We start from the raw sequence: 10,976 nt of genomic DNA on the forward strand, positions 1-10,976 counted from the left end.
AGTGGATGTAGAGATAGAGGGCTATCAAACACTGTTCAGCTTGCATCAAGGTGCCAAGCGATTGATAATGTCAGCTCGAGATCAGAACCTTAGATGCAAAGGGAGACATTGCTGCGTCCTGACACTTATGAGTAGGCCTACGTGTTCTAGCCTATGTTCTGGGAGGCTTTGAAGACCTATGAGCATTACCAATGGGCCCTAGCCTACAGGCCAATGTAGGCTATTTGCTGTTGAAATTAATAAATGGATAAACTGATAAATTAGGCATATAGAGATATACTTCCCTCCCAGGCAAGGGTCCTATAGTCATCCTGGCAATGCTGCAGTTCTTTGTAGCCTACTAAAGCCTTCATACTGACTTTTGGTGATAATTTGCAAATGCAGCCTTTAATAATCTATAAACCTATAGGCTACTCTGATTCTGTGTAGATTATTATAGGCTACATTTGCAAATGCAGCAAACTTATTTAAGTTTGCCATTAAACCATTGATTAAATCACAGCACTGGCTATTACCAGCATAAATGTTAAAGGGGTGGTTCAGGATTTTGGACATAGGACCTCATTTCCAAGTAAGCAAGTGTGATATTTATCAGTGGAGACCGTTTTCAACACGTTTCATCCAGTCCTTCTAATTGCAGAGTTCGCAGGTGCTAGGCTAGCGCAAGTCAACGGTATGTGCTAGCCTGCCACTAAAAACAGTCTTACCCACTCCAAAGTACACCCGAGGCAAATAAATTATAACGCCAGACTATCGATGTAAATGTCTGTTTTGATAGTGTTATTTCTAACGTTATTCTATCCTTGCATTTCAACGATCGCATTACATTTTGAGGGACTAGTTTCTTAGCAGCGGCGGAATTATACTTGCTCCGGTTAGTAGTACTGCGCCGAAAAGTAAACAGTAAAGCGCACTCCAATGGGGATGCCTAGTAGTAGCCTTGGTAATATCAGGCCGCGGCTGAGATGCAAAATGACTACTACCAACTTCAGGGACCAAAGTATAGCTATTGCAACGCGATGCGAGGGTAGTTGTATTTCTCACACTATTCTACCAACACAGACATTTACATCGATTGTCTGGAATTTGCCTCGGGTGTACTTTGGAGTGGGTAAGACTGTCTTTAGTGGCAGGCTAGCACATACCGTTGACTTGCGCTAGCCTAGCACCTGCGAACTCTGCAGAGACTTTTACTAAGGCACGTGCCCCAGTGAATAAGGTCTAGTGACGCCCCTGTACTCCACTTGCACTACTCCACTTGTACACTTGCACACTTTGCAACTTGTTGTTGTTGTCCTGTGTCCTGAAAACACTTCTGAACACACTTCTGCTGCTCTTATATAACTTGCACCACTATGCATACTTAGGTCAAACATAACTACCTCAGCCATTTATTGGCCTGACTTCTGCACTATTATATTGACTGTCTACTGTATGCACAATTGCACAATTTTTCAACCTATTTTTTTGCTGCTCTTATTTCTTCACTGTATGTGCCTTCTTATTTACTCTTTACTTTTTATATTGTTTACTTGAATGTTATGTTTTTGTCTGTGGACCTAATTGGTAAAATGTCTTGTCTCCACCGTGGGATAGTGGGAAACGTAATTTCGATCTCTTTGTATGTCTTGAACATGTGAAGAAATTGACAATAAAGCAGACTTTGACTTTGACTTTGATTTCCCACTGATTGGGCTAATGGTTGAATACATGGAGCAACATGGGATATGTTGATATTTCATTAACCCATGAATGAACAAGAGTTTACAGGTCAATGTATTGCCATGATCCTAACACACATGATCAGATAGTTAGGACTTACATTAGACTTAGATTCAGTGCTCGAATTATCTTGGACATATTCAAATGCAACTGGGAGACTTCACTGTGACGGTCTAGCTACGACCGCACATGACTGGTGACCGGTCGGCACTCGTCCTCTACGCATCAGCTGTTATTTGCGCACACACACACAACACATAGGTTACACTCATACATGGGCCATTGCTATGTGGCCAGCACTTTTAAGATATGTAAGAAACGACACAAGACGTAGCTATTAGCTATGGTGGCACGTTTATTGTTTGTCTGAATTAGACGTATAAGCTTGAAGCTTCGAGACGGTCCTGATCAAGCCGCATGATTAGTCTTTCCACATGTAACCGAGTCTGTTATAACAATGTATTTTGCTAGTGACATATGTAATATATTTATGCTTGTGGCCCAGGGTCTGTCTTGTCTATTGTGTGTTACAGTTTTTTACAACTGTTTACACACATTTTCAAAACTCTGTGTCTATTTTTCAAAACTCCACATGTAACAGTGTTAATAAAGTGCTCCACATAGTTAATGTTAAATCCTGCTAAATGGGTCAAGACTTTTATTTTGGAATTATTCTGTACAGTAGTTGCATTGTGGGTGTCCTGCAGCAGAAGGGAAGTTAACTGCTGCAGGTAAGCTGGGCAAATGAGGGTCCGCATTAAAAGTCATTAAAAGTGTTATAAATTGTATTATATATGTCCTATATCTATTGTTAAAATCATTATGTATGTTCATCCACATAACTCACGTTTCAGCGATGTTTTATATTGTCTTGTAACTTTTATTTGGTTTTGTATTTTCGTTTGACCTTGAGCACAATAGTATGGCTTTAGCGCAAATTTTAATATCACATTTATTTTGTTCAGGCGGACCGGATCTCTCTATCTTCCCTCACTTTTGTATTTCCTGACCCATGCAGGTAACCAATTGTATTTGTTGTTTTGATTTTATGTTTCGTGAATGTTTTATGTTTCACTCGTAGCATGGCTAGCATTCGCGAGCTAGAATGACTAGCCATCAAAGTCTTGGTTGCGTTCTAAATGCAGTACCGCTGTATCACCACAAGAGTGGAGTGTTTACCTTTTTATGAGCACTGTTTTGCGCGTTTACTAATGAAAATAGATGAAATAGTGTTTGTATTTCTATGTGGTACATCGAATTCACTCTCGATTGAATGTTTGCATATTCTACTGTTTATATTTATTTTATCATACTGGATGATCACCCCATGTAATAATATAATTAGATCTAATTAGAAATATAACAGATTTCAACAGATTAGATATATAAGTAGTTTACTTATACAGTTACATACATTTACAAATTCACACTCATGATTTTATGCCACATTATTCCCTTTTGGAATTTATTTTGTATTATTTTATTGACACACCTCACCTCATACTGGACCTGAAATGAAATAACCATATGCTTAGATACTTAGTGTAGTAATAGGATTGTGTCTGAGAGCAGAAGGAAATAACCATATGCTTAGATACTTAGTGTAGCAATAGGATTGTGTCTGAGAGCAGAAGGGAAGTTAACTGCTGCAGGCGGACCAGATCTCTCTGTCTTCCCTCACTTTTGTATTTCCTAACCCATGCAGACAAATAAAACTGCTTCATCCACCATCATCGTTTCCGAGTGTATCACCAGTCAAACACAACGCAAGTTACACACACACAAAACCCACAATTGCTCACACAAAATGCAAAATGCCTCAAATCCCCTGCAAAATGACACACAACAATCAAAATGTCGCAAACACATCTTCAAACCAAACATTCGCCTCACATTACAAACACTTTTGACATTTTGGATACATCATGTACACACTGTTTCTCAAAACCTAAAGCTCTTCTGTCTTAGGCTTTCTATATGTATTTCCATACAAGAGTGAAAGTCACTGTATCAACAAAGAGAAGTTGAAATACAGCAAAAATTCAAGCAATATTGAAACCAAAAATAGTGATTTTTCCCAAATAATTTGCTGTTGCGAATACAATATTTTACTGCTAACAGGAAAAAAAGCATAGCAGAATACAGTGACCCCCAGATGTACATGGAGTTTTGAAAACACTGATTTTGCCTAAGACGGAAATGGCTGACTATACTATCAAATTGCTTTGCTTTTTCCAAAGTGTGTGTGTGTGTGGGGGGGGGGGTCGTGTACAGTATGTATTCATAGGCCTATAGACCCTTTCAACTGCAGAAACAAACACTCCTAAGCGTTCCTAAGGCATTTCTGGAGGCACAAAAAAATGTATTGAGCTAATGGTACTGCAACATGAGGACAAACAAAATAGAATAAAAAGACAAATTTTACATAAAGTCAACTTTTTGTGTTAGGTAGAAAATTGTGTGTGGTGTTTTGCAAAATGTGTTTCAGTAAATTGAAAACTGAGTCAAACACTGAGAATTAGTGTATGGTTTTGCAGATTTGGTGTGGGGTTATGATGTTTGGAAAACATGTTTAGAAAATTGTGTGACAAGCAAAGATTTAGTGTGTAAGCAGTTGAAAAAAACTGTAATTGATTGTTTAGTGTTTACCTGTCTATGTTAAATGGTGCTGGTATATGTCAAGTATGATGTCTACTTGATGTGTACTGTGAGTGCTATGACTCTGTTACAGCTCCCATGCATTTTGATTAGAGGCTAAACGCAGAATTTTCATACTGGTTCAATATCGCAATTTTGGAAGATTATTATTGTTAACCTTTTTCTCTGTACATTTTTCTATGGACTCATCTGCTTAGTCGTTCGATCCAAACCGAATAATACATTTCTGTCCATCTTCAACTACTGCCTCTGCTTCTTTGGCCACACCCACATTGGTTAATGGTAACTTCCGCTCAGTTGCATTACATTCACACCAGTCAGCAAATTCCTGCAACACTGGACCATGTTCAGTTTCATCTCGCTCCAGTAAACTAATCACAGCAGTATCATCTGCAAATTTGATTATATGACGTCCAGGGTAACTACTGTGACAACAGTCAGTGAACAATATTGGTGACAAGACACTACCACTACTCCAGATAATGTGTTCCCCACCCTACTCTTTGTGGCCGCCCACTCAAGAAGTCCAAGATCAATTTAATTAGTGTTGAGTTTAGTTGGAAGTTCTCTCTAAGTCTGTTTGCTAAAATGTGTGGGTGAATTGTATTGAATGCTGATGAAATGTCTGCAAATAAAACGCGAGCATGTGTTTTACAACCCTCCAGGTGTGTATACAGATCATTTAAAAGCACTACAATGGCATCGTCCGTCCCTCCCAAATCTGCAGGCATGTCTACAGGAGTTAATGATGTGGGATTTAATGATCCACTCAAGTGATATAACTAAAAGAGAGGTGAGGGCGATGGGCCTATAATCCTTGGATGAGGATGGATGGGAGACTTTGGGAAGGGGGGTCACAACTGCTGTTTTCCAAAGCAGCGGAACCACCTGGGTGTCCATTGAGCGTTGGAAGAGGGAACAGAAAATTCCTCTTAATTGGACCGCACAGTGCTTCAGCACTCTGCCTCCAATGTTATCCGGCCCCGGGCTCTTCCGTACGTCAATCCTCTCAAACACTCGCTGGACTGGCCCATGCCGTGGCGCAACTGGCTGGGGCACCTGCACCGTACGCCGGTGACCCAGGTTCAATTCCCGCCCTGTGGTCCTCTCCGGATCCCACCCCGACTCTTTCTCCCACTCACTCACTGTGCTATCCAATTAAAGGCATAAAAAGCCCCAAAAAATATATTAAAAAAAATAAAATTAAAAAAAACACTCGCTGGACCATCTCCTCCTTTATTATCAAAGTGCTCTCCATATCAGCATCGTCCCTCACAATCTGTTTGTTGGCAGAGATGTCGTCCCTGTCATTTATTTCAAATCGGGTAAAATGTTCATTTAAGTTGTTGGCCAGGGCAAGGGCTGCTATGTCATCCATGAAGTCATTTTTTTCCTGTCTTGAAGGGGGCATTTGCCATCAACTCTATACCAATCCATGCAGCTCTTGAATTCCCACCTGGCCTTATAAATCTCTTTATTGACCTTCCTTTGCGTGTCTTTTCTGTTCTGTAAGCTTCCTGAAGCGAAGACACTCTTTTTCTCATTTAGTAGGTCCTTTAGTTCTTTCGTCACCCACGGTTTATTGTTTGTTGTTTGTATTTGTTAACTGAGTAATCTGGGACAAAGGGCTATTGCTATTGCACATGAATTTACAGAAATGTATTAATATATGTTTTTCATCATCACTCACACTGTTGTTGGGTAATGATTGGGATTGGTAGAAATGATTTGGTGTTGACAATAGAACCAACAACAATGATTGTTGCTCATGTATTAACCGGGTGAAAGGACTCAGGTATGTCCCCCAGATGTGCATGTTTCGCATGAGAATGCAGGATGACCATGTTCTGGTCATTCCTTGAGTTCACCACTAGATGGAGCCCTAAGGATTTCCCTATCAGAAACTATTATTGGGTAATTCAAAATAGTAGGCAACCACATTTCATTAACAGTGTATTTAACATACTGGGGTTGTAAGTAAGTATAAGTATATCTACTCTTTTGATCCCGTGAGGGAAATTTGGTCTTTGCATTTATCCCAATCCGTGAATTAGTGAAGCACACTCAGCACACAGTGAACACACAGTGAGGTGAAGCACACACTAATCCCGGCGCAGTGAGCTGCCTGCAACAACAGCGGCACTCGGGGAGCAGTGAGGGGTTAGGTGCCTTGCTCAAGGGCACTTCAGCTGTGCCTACTGGTCGGGGTTCGAACCCTCCAGTTACAGGTCCTAAAGTGCTAACCAGTAGGCCACGGCTGCCCTGAACCACTGCTGTAGAGGATGAAATATTCAAATCCATAATTCTCTCACTTCTTTATGGGCAAACTGGTGATCCCCAGCCCATCTTCGCTGCTAAAGGACAAGGCCTTTCCTGGGTGCTGGTTTTATACCAAATCATGACTACAATCCCCTGTTGACATCACCTGTTTCAAATCACATTGTTAATAAATTGTTTTAGCTCATGATAGCCTAAAATCATTTTCAACATTTGATATGTTGTCTGTGTTCTTTTGGCAACTAAACATGAGTTTATGAGATTTGCAGATTATAACATTTTTTTTTTATTCACATTTTACACAACATCCCAACTTTTACTGTTTTGGGAATTGCCATATTGCAACAAGGTATACATTCATTTTAAAGCCAGTAGGAAGAAGGGGAGGTGAGTTTAGAATGCCCACCTCATTGTCCATCCAGCTGATCCGATTAAGTACCAGTATTTAAGATAACTGCTAAGACACTGCACATATTTATATTTAATTTATATTACTGTACACCATCTTCTGCACTGCAAAAACTGCTTATCTAACAAAATCTAACCAAGTGTTAATCTTATATCAAGATAAAAACTAGTTGGTATTGTTTTCAGTATAAAGAGACTTAGCGCTTTCTTGTGAAATCATTTGACTTAATTTTTAAAAAAAAGACTTATTTTAAGACATCTCATCTTAAAAACAAGCAAATAGTCTGCCAGTGTGTGTCTGATTTTTCTTGATAAGACTCCTTAAAATAAGTTAAAGTCTTCATAAATTAAGTCAAAATTATCTTTTGAGAGGGCGCTAGGTAAGTCTTTTCATACTAAAAACAATACCAAATAGATTTTTTAATCTTAATATAAGATCAATAACACTTGGTTAGAATTCATTTTTTGCAGTGCGTAAACTAACTGTATGGACCCTTTCAACAAGGTAAACAAAAACAATGCTTGAACATTCTATTTGGGCCCCAAACTACTTCCTCTGCATTAAGATAACATATGGAATGTTAAAAAGGAAGTCTTGTGGGGCCAACTATGATGCTGATAATGGAACTCTCTTGAAAGGGTCTATACTACTGTCTACATTTCCTGTCCTGTCTATGCACCACCTCTCTCTACTTTGCACTTTTCTGCTTTTTTGTGTTAGCAATAGTTAGACACAAACTGCATTTAGTTGTCTTTGTACTTGTACTCTGCACAATGACAATAGTGTTGAATCTACAACGTCTACAACTGGCGAAACCCCAAATGGAATGACCGACCAAGAACAAGACACACAAGAACAGGATTTGGCGCAGGCCCTTCTCAGCAACTGGACCGCTTCTCCTCCTCTGACCAACTCTCATCTGCATCCAGCTCTGTTTTTTTAGGAAAACATCAAAGAGGGGGGGCCTCCGCTCTTGGACACCTGAACAAGAAAAAACAAAGCAAAACAAAGCGCACAACTCTAGTCAAGATTGGTGTGTTCTCTATTAGATGTCAACTCTAGTCAAGATTGGAGTGTTCTCTATTAGATGTCAACTCTAGTACTGTAGCAATGCATATACAATAGATTGGTGTGTTCTCTATTAGATGCCAACTCTAGTCAAGATTGGTGTGTTTTCTATTAGATGCCAACTCTAGCACTGTAGCAATGAATATACAATAGATTGGTGTGTTCTCTATTAGATGTCAACTCTAGTCAAGATTGGTGTGTTCTCTATTAGATGCCAACTCTAGTCAAGATTGGTGTGTTCTCTATTAGATGCCAACTCTAGGCAAGATAGGTGTGTTCTCTATTAGATGTCAACTCTAATACTGTAGCAATGCATATACAATAGCTGGGTGATAGCAGCAGAAAGGATGGGCGGAAAGAGTACTAAGGCAAAGTGTCTGATGAAGAACCTAAAGCCTACCTGTTCCGTGTCATGACTGGCAAAGTGTAAAGTGAATCACCTAAAGCCTACCTGTTCCGTGTCATGACTGGCAAAGTGTCTGATGAAGAACCTAAAGCCTACCTGTTCCGTGTCATGACTGGCAAAGTGTAAAGTGAAGAACCTAAAGCCTACCTGTTCCGTGTCATGACTGGCAAAGTGTCTGATGAAGAACCTAAAGCCTACCTGTTCCGTGTCATGACTGGCAAAGTGTAAAGTGAAGAACCTAAAGCCTACCTGTTCCGTGTCATGACTGGCAAAGTGTAAAGTGAAGAACCTAAAGCCTACCTGTTCCGTGTCATGACTGGCAAAGTGTCTGATGAAGAACCTAAAGCCTACCTGTTCCGTGTCATGACTGGCAAAGTGTAAAGTGAAGAACCTAAAGCCTACCTGTTCCGTGTCATGACTGGCAAAGTGTAAAGTGAAGAACCTAAAGCCTACCTGTTCCGTGTCATGACTGGCAAAGTGTAAAGTGAAGAACCTAAAGCCTACCTGTTCCGTGTCATGACTGGCAAAGTGTAAAGTGAATCACCTAAAGCCTGCCTGTTCCGTGTCATGACTGGCAAAGTGTAAAGTGAAGAACCTAAAGCCTACCTGTTCCGTGTCATGACTGGCAAAGTGTAAAGTGAATCACCTAAAGCCTGCCTGTTCCGTGTCATGACTGGCAAAGTGTAAAGTGAAGAACCTAAAGCCTACCTGTTCCGTGTCATGACTGGCAAAGTGTAAAGTCAAACAACAAGCAAAGTGTCTGATGAATAACCTAAAGCTACTGTGTCCGGGAGCATTGAGCTATTCCAGTCCAGTCCAACTAAATTATAGGTTACTGATTTAGCAATCCAAAATAATAGCCTATTGGTGGACATGGAGCCTATTTACTCTGACTTCTTTTGCATGATGAAGAAATCTACTTAAGGCTTACAGTAGGTCCATATCTAAATATCTGCAGCAATCATTTGTGACTGTCAAGGAATAAAAGCCAACATATTGACTCACACAGAAGCAAAACAGAAAAACAAAAAGAAAAGAAGAAAAAAGTGAATAAATGTTTTATTACCTTTATATGATTTTAGTCCCCCTCTGTAATCTGAATTATCCACAGAAAATGTCCACCTGAACAGCCAGCACTAACGAATATCAAGCCAACAGTGACGAACAGAACAACTCCCTCTGCAAAGATAAATGTTCCTGATCGCAGATTCTCACGTCTGCTCTGATGTCATCTGTCTATTTAATGTTTAGCAGCATTCTGTCCATCAGGTTATTTGCAGTCATCTGTACAGTGACACACCCCTCCCAACAGGATAAACCAAGAATTCATTATATGTAAAGAATTCAAAACAAACGACAAAAGAAAGGATGGGGGGGTCAGGACGAGGCCATAGAAGAGAAGAAAAGCTATCTCTCAAGATATAGATCTGAAACACATGCTTAAGTTATGTACAATCTTAGTAAGGAAAAATGACAACTCCTAAACTAAGAGTGAGTCTTCGTTGCTATGGATGACGTCATTACTCATGTACAATCTTATCCTCCAGTAATATTAACAATATTGAAGGGTATTGCTTTAAGTCACTCTGTAAAAAGTGCTAAAGACTAAATGTAAAATATGCAATTGCAAATATGCCCCAGATCAAACTAATGTCATCGTCCATGCTGGCCTGTCATTGGTCAGCTGGTGTAAAAGGACATGTGTGATATTCAAGTCCAAACTACAGTGTAGCACAGATACTTAACGATTATAATGAAACCACTATCAGACTGTTGTCCACATGACAAGGATCCACATGTCAAGGATCCACATGTCCACATGACAAGGATCAATTAAAATACCAAAACATGAATATGTTGCATTCTTAACATACATTTACATATATTTTGAAATATTTGGAATATTTTGGAATTGTGTCATACTTAGTAGCACCTCTGTCTTAATTGCATGAGTTGCAGGTTTAAGTCCAGTGTGAAACAATGCTCAAATTGTGAAATCCCATTTAGTCAACATGTTAAGTCCACCATCATCTCAGGCATCAGGCAAGATATTTGTGTCTGGCTAGAGACAGATGTCTGCCATTGGTTAAAAAAAACAGGGATCCATCTCTGCATCAGACCAGTCATGGTGTGGCGTCAAAACAGGTTTGGCAAAAATAGACCATTAATCTAAAACGGATTTTACGCGTCGCGAACGGAACGCTTCAGTTACGCGCCTGGTGTAGCTCATACCTTAGACTTCAGAGGATGATCCCAGTAGTCTGCATTCTGATACGCAAATACTCATCGACTGGAACCAATAGCAGCTTCAGGTTTCTGTCCATCATGCACTCAGTCAGGTTATTTGCACCCATCTGTACATCTGTACACACTCTGGCAAACACACACACACACACAGAGACTCTCCAAAAGACGTATTGCTAGCTAGTTATGGAA

General features: G+C 39.9%; 1 long non-coding RNA gene across 1 annotated transcript; it reads right to left on the bottom strand.

Annotated features, from left to right (window-relative positions):
* Positions 1–6,919: 6,919 nt before the first annotated feature.
* On the bottom strand, positions 6,920–10,266 carry LOC143137714 (uncharacterized). Its single transcript, XR_012990074.1, has 2 exons — positions 9,607–10,266; positions 6,920–8,047 (listed from the first exon to the last, which is right to left on the bottom strand). It is a non-coding gene; the product is annotated as an uncharacterized LOC143137714 (long non-coding RNA).
* Between the last annotated feature and the right edge of the window lie 710 nt (positions 10,267–10,976).

This window comes from Alosa pseudoharengus, unplaced genomic scaffold (assembly GCF_046254945.1).
Source record: "Alosa pseudoharengus isolate Yale_2024_CS ecotype anadromous, Long Island Sound unplaced genomic scaffold, YU_APseudo_1.1 YU_APseudo_1.1_scf_1, whole genome shotgun sequence".
Lineage (NCBI taxonomy): Eukaryota > Metazoa > Chordata > Actinopteri > Clupeiformes > Clupeidae > Alosa > Alosa pseudoharengus.